The sequence below is a fragment of the Misgurnus anguillicaudatus genome, chromosome 12 (genome assembly GCF_027580225.2).
Source record: "Misgurnus anguillicaudatus chromosome 12, ASM2758022v2, whole genome shotgun sequence".
NCBI lineage: Eukaryota > Metazoa > Chordata > Actinopteri > Cypriniformes > Cobitidae > Misgurnus > Misgurnus anguillicaudatus.
The window spans coordinates 2,944,792-2,951,473 of record NC_073348.2 but is presented as its reverse complement, the minus strand read 5'-3'; the positions used below and the strand labels follow the sequence as shown (position 1 = coordinate 2,951,473).

At 34.4% G+C, this 6,682-nt stretch overlaps 1 long non-coding RNA gene across 1 annotated transcript; it reads left to right on the top strand.

Annotated features, from left to right (window-relative positions):
• The first annotated feature begins 554 nt into the window (after positions 1–554).
• LOC129446054 (uncharacterized) lies at positions 555–1,577 on the top strand. Its single transcript, XR_012372347.1, has 3 exons — positions 555–1,040; positions 1,289–1,354; positions 1,527–1,577. It is a non-coding gene; the product is annotated as an uncharacterized lncRNA (long non-coding RNA).
• The last annotated feature ends 5,105 nt before the right edge of the window (positions 1,578–6,682 follow it).

Here is a 6,682-nt window from a genome sequence, read left to right as displayed (position 1 = left end):
ATTAACTGCGATCCGTAACACCACTGATAATGGCCAATTAATTATTTTTATAGATATATAAAGATTTATTGCTGTCTCTTACATAAGCACTCCTTCTGTCTGAACTTTTGCATGCAGGTCACCAGTACCTAGGCAGATGCTGAAGCTCAGTTGTCTCTTCCGAATACACCAAGAATAATCATGCTGGGTGAGGTTGCCATTCAGACTTATTCCAGTTGATTAAGTGCAACAGTTTCTGATTTGGTTCTAAGAAATATTTCAGCGCTATACGGTCAAGTATTCAAATTTGTTTTTCAGGAGATTCCATCCTGACATCCAAAAAATGGATGCTCTGCATAGAAGGTAGGGTGGTCATCCAGTCAGTTAAACCCCAGGATGACTTCACATCTGCCTTGGCTGTCTTCTTTGCTTCTTTCTACGTTTTCAACCTGGAGTACCAAGCTGAGGCTGCATCAACCCTGGAATTCATCCAGAGGTAACTATTGATAAATCCAAAAAATTCACAATGTTTGGCATGAGCAGATCATGGAGAGTACTAGAAAGTAGAGATCGATGATATGTGTTTTTCGGGGCCGATGTCGATGCTAGTAGAACTAGTATTTAGTTAATCATCATGCACATCAATGGATGAACTATCATATGGATATAACGATTATCTAAACAATTTGCATTTATAAAATAAGTGTAAATAATTTAACCAGTGTGGTCAACGTAGGACTGATTTTCATGCAAGATTTAGCAATTAATGCTATCGTTGCTCGTCCATACCTACAGTAAAAGTACTATGGTCATTCAAACCCATGCGAACATTAGAAGTTAAATTTTCTTAGCAAATTGCTTATTTAATATATTTATATTTAAAAAAATGTCTTCTATTTATAGATTTTTAGCCAGGATAAATCCAGTGAACACAAAATGCAGAGGCAAATTTCAGCAGAGCCATAACAGTGGCAGGATGGTGCAACGCAAAAACAGGGCCCTGAATCCACATGTTCATCAAAGAATTCACCAATTATGACTGGGTGAATTATTAGAGTTGGGTAAGACTTTTAAGTACTGAATCAGTAAAGAGGAAAGATAAGTCAGTGTAGTTAAAAAAAAGTATCAACAAACAAGTGTCTAATTTCAATATTTTATTTGCTTTTAATGGAAAATGCAAGCATTACATTTTAATCAGCAGCATTTTTACATTAATTGTATCAAGAAGAAAATTCAGAAAGGGGATACATTTGTCAAACGAATATCTCTGTTTAGGTCAATGCAGTGTTATGTTTTTCATTTCTTTCAGTGTTTATCTACAGTTGTTCGAGTTTACAGCATGCTGACGACTATTGTTCTTTTGGTTAATAAAGATGTAAGTCAATTTCAGCTATTGAAGAACGCCTAAAATTCATAAAATGAGAGCGGTTTTTGATTTGTAACATGGATTGAGGAGATCAGGGTCATTCAGAAAGCGTATACATTTGTCAAAATAATATCTCAGTTTAGGTCAATGCAGTGTTGAATATGTTTTTCATTTCTTTCAGTGTTTAGCTACAGTTGTTCGACTTTACAGCGTGCTGACGACTATCACTCTTAATAAAGAGGTAAGTCAGTTTCAGCTATTGAAGAACGCCTAAAATTCATAAAATGAGAGCATGGATCGAGGAGAGCAGGATCTAGTAGTCCCAAACATGTTTTCGGGTTCGTTCTCCGGAAGTCGCGTTGGTCGACCGCATACGTCATCAAGGTTTAATATTTCAGGTTTAATTTCAGAAAAGCAACCGTTACATTTCAAGGTAAGAATTAAACTACAATGATTGTATGTCTTAAAAGAAATAAATCTTAATTTTCTAATGTATTTTAACTGAAATGTGAGAACCTCGATGACGTATGCGGTCGAGCAATGCGACTTCCGGAAAACGAACCCGAAAACATGTTCGGGACATGTGCGGCAGAACTGGCACGAATAGCCACCCTAGTTAATCCACTGGTAAAGGGGACAGATAAAACAAGTCATTCGCACAAGATAGCTGTAGGCCATTTCAAAAGATCTGATTTTCACTAAGTCTCACTAAGCCGTTGGATGGATGCAATTCACTATGTGCTGAGCACACGATGCATCTATTCTTTATGTTTTAACAGTTATGAACTGATGTGCATAAAAGGTTTGGTCAAACGTATTCTCAGACCCCTCATTTTTCAAGACTGCGCCCCCTGCTGTTCGGAAGTTTGTATAACACCCTTATCCAAATGCTAATGAAAACAATAGGATTACAGCAGGGTTCCCCAAATCTTACCCTGAAGGGCCAGAGCACTGCAGAGTTTAGCTCCAACCCTGATCAAACAGACCTGAGCAAGCTATTCAAGGTCTTCATGATCACTAGAAAATCACAGGTGGGTAAGTTTGATTAGAGTTGGACCAAAACTCTGCAGTGCTCGGCCTTCAGGGTAAGATTTGGGGAACCCTGGATTACTGCCTCGTTTTCAAAATAGTTATCAAAATAAATATTTGCGTCCTCTACTTAATGCATTTGCCAAAAAAACATTGTGTTCTCTGACTAACAAATTACCCAGTAGTTATTTTTTATGGGTGGGTGTAATTGAAACTGATGGAAGGGATACAATTACAGATCTTCTGAAAAATATTATGTTAATATTATATTGCTAAAATGTTTTTTATTCAAATTCCAATTTTTGTTTCAGTTCAATATATAAAGGTCTAATTAACATTATACCATGCTAAGATTACAAAACTTTTTTGATATTTGAAATACGAAGCAAAAATGAAACCAGAATACACAAAACACCAATAATAAACAATTCTGTACTTTATTCAATGATCACCTAAACATCATCTTGCTGTAAACAGGACAAAGGAAAAAGAAAAAAGAATTGTGTTAGTTGACTTTACCTTTCGTCTTCAATTGCATTAAAAAAAACCTCATTTATAAGTCACTTTGGGTAAAAGCGTCTGCTAAATGAATTAATGTGAAATGTAAATGCATAAGGTAAAATAATTGCTGGTAGGCGAATGTTTCTTCTTTTTTCATTCGTTTTAATATCTCTTTACTATCTATAAAATATTAAATGGACTTCATTTGTGTCATTTGACAAACAGAGCCAAAACAAATTTTTGACCACACTTCAACAATAAACTGTATTTATTAACCTTCAACCATAACATTGCAACCACATACATACTTTGTTTCGTTGCTTTATTCAATACAGGTTGATTTCTGATGTGTCTTTTTAGAACAACTAGATAGAGCTCATCAAGACATTTAATTTGATATATAGAACTCATTTTCGCCCAAATGCCACTTACGCCCCGCAGGTTCCAAGCTCTCTATGAAGTAGTTTGATTTAAAAAAATTTATGATTAGCTAAATAAAATTGGTAATACTTATGTTTCAGCTTAAGTTCTTCACATGTTTATTCAGTCCAATTTGATAGGAGGCGCTGTCTCAAAAAATGAGGGGTCTGAGAATGAGGGACTCAGGGTGGGGGACTGTAGTTGCATGCTCTGGCTTTATAATATTGCATAGTTCCCAAAATAACCATCTGCACACTAAAGCTTTTTTACTATGAAAGTTTTACAAAATTAAGGAAAATATATTAAGCATACTAATTTGATCATAATTAATAGTTAATGTTCTTGTAACTTCATTTTAAATTATTGTTTTTTAACATTTTAAATTATTCTAGATGTAGCAGAAAGCACTATACACATTTAACATTTTGTGTGAAAATTACAGTAGTATAGAATCAGCATGTATCGGCTGCTACTCAGAATTCTGATATTGGAAATGGAATTCGGGACATCCCTACTAATAAGACTAGCTAACATGATGAAGCTAACATCATATTTTGTTTGTGAACTTTAACCTCTGTTTACCATGTTCTTGTAAATATTTAAAATTGTAGTTTTTTAACATTTAAAATTATACTAGATGTAGCAGAAAGCACTATACACATTTAACCTTTTGTGTGCGTGTGTGCAATTTGAAATTGTTCAAGAAAATTACAGTAGTATCGGGCAGGTATCTGTATCAGCTGATACCAAGAATTCTGTAATCGGAATTGGAAATGAAAAAAGTGGAATCGGGACATACCTAGATCTTAGAATTTAGTTTGGGATAGTTCACTTTAAAATGAAAATTCTGTCATCATTTACTCATCCTCATGTTGATCTAAACCTGTATGAATTTCTTTTTTCTGATGAACACAAAAGATATTTTAAGGAATTAGATCAACATGAGGCTGAGTAAATCATGACAGAATTTTTATTTTAAAGTGAATTATCCCTTAAAAGGGGTAGTACACCCTAAAATGTACTTACTTCACATAGTTTCATTCTCATTTAAAGGTATCAAGTTTCTCCTAGATTTATGTTTTGTGGTTTCATATAGAGCCAGACCGATATGCATTTTTTGGGGCCGATGCCAATACAGATATTAGGGAGTAAAAAAGACCGATAACGATATATCGGCTGATATTCTTTATGTGCATATTATAGTACAGTACACATATACTACAGTATGTTATACTACTACAGTACTGTACATAGAATACACTATATACATTAACAGAATATACTATATATTTTTTTTGCAATGATCACTCACAAATGTGGTGATCAAACACTTAAAATGACGTGACAAAGATATGTAATATAGGCAGGTGTGTTTTAAAAGTTAACAATAAACTTTATTATCCAAAATGATTCTGATATAAGTGCACAAAACTTGACTTATTATAAATAACTTTAAAACACAAACAAAACAAAATACATGTCTATTTTTTTTCTGTCCACTCCCAATAAAAAGAGAATGTTGTGCTTTTCGCAAAATTAAGAAAATAAACATGATGCGCGTTTTGTTCTCTCTCCCTCTGTGAAGTCCTTTCAGAAACGCGTCAGAAAAATAAACTGTAACTTAACGAATACTTGTCATAGAAACAAAAGATAAATGTTAAGCATACTAATTTGATCATAATTAATAGTTAATGTTCTTGTAACTTCATTTTAAATTATTGTTTTTTAACATTTTAAATTATTCTAGATGTAGCAGAAAGCACTATACACATTTAACATTTTGTGCGTGCGTGCATGTGTGTGAAAATTACAGTAGTATAGAATCGGCATGTATCGGCTGCTACTCAGAATTCTGATATCGGAAATGGAATTCGGGACATCCCTACTAATAAGACTAGCTAACATGATGAAGCTAACATCAAAGTTTGTTCGCGAACTTTAACCTCTGTTTTCCATGTTCTTGTAAATATTTAAAATTTTAGTTTTTTAACATTTAAAATTTAAATCTTCTGGTGCCCAGATTAAAAAGGCGAGAAGAGAAATGTGTAAAGGATAAAAGTAACGGCACGCCGCTGGTGTGCATTATTAAATATAAACTTTAGCTTTTATGTACTTTAGAAAAGTGACTCTGTTTGCACATAATTTGGAATAAGGCCGTCACATAACAAAATGCGGAAAAATTGAAGTGCTGTGAATACTTTTCAGATGCACTGTACATAAACATGTACAAAACTTTGTGCAGCATGTTTACTAAACACAAGCAGTGGTACTCTAAAATTATACTAGTGCACATCGACTTTAACCTATCATTTCAACCCCTGTCATCGGTCGTGTTTTAATGAAAGCAGAAGGGACTCACCCATAGTCTCTACTCTCAAGTATTTAAGACAGAAGTGAGCTAAGTAGACATAAGAGATAGATTAAAACACTAGGTGCAAACAGACATGTCTCTCTCATACACTTGTGATCAGATTGACTAGAACACATCTTAATATCAGGCGCAAACAGGGCCTGTGATTCACTTAAGGTAGTTTGTGGACCTCTTGATGATAAATCACAATAAAGTGTCATTGGATCACCCACCTATACACTGTTATCATGTGTATACTGTGTGAATGGAAGTAAGAAATAGAAAAGTTATGAGAATATCTGCACTTGTTTCATCCATGCACAGTTACAGTTACGGCAGAATCAATGCCATCATACAGGAAATTTAAACCAGTATACTAAATTAACCATGGTCCACTTTTTCTCACACCCCATGGTGCTTTTAGGATTATTATGACCATTTTCTGCAAACACATTGGACATGACTGAATTTGCAGTGTTTTATTCATGGGTGTGTAAAGGGGTTCTGTATTAACTAATTCACCGCCATTGACGAGTTATCTAGTAGGGCTGGGTATTGTTAGGAATTTCACAATTCGATTCGATTCCGATTCTTGAGGCTTCGGTTCAATTCGATATTGATTTGTTTGCTTCAATATCGATTCAATAATAAGTAGATACACAAGTAATTAAGTACCTGAGTAGCCTATATTTTAATTTTAGCTTTGGTGCAGACTTGAACGGAGTGCAGCTGCTGTTTGCCATCTTGCTGTTTTGGTAAAGCATGTTTTGGTAAAGCATGTCTTGTACAACGCTGAACGCTCTCACTAGAGCAGGGCTATTCAGTTAGTTTGTCATGGGGGCCAGTTCATGAAAAGCATCTCATATAAGGGGCCGAAGATATATCAGTGATTATGATGACTACATTTTCCTATATTTAAACTGCATAACAACAAAATCAGTACATTGTACAATAGGCTTTTTCTACAAACATGTATTTTCAAACTGCATACAACAAAATTAGTTTAGTGTAAGATGTCCAGGTGGCTTTTTCTACAT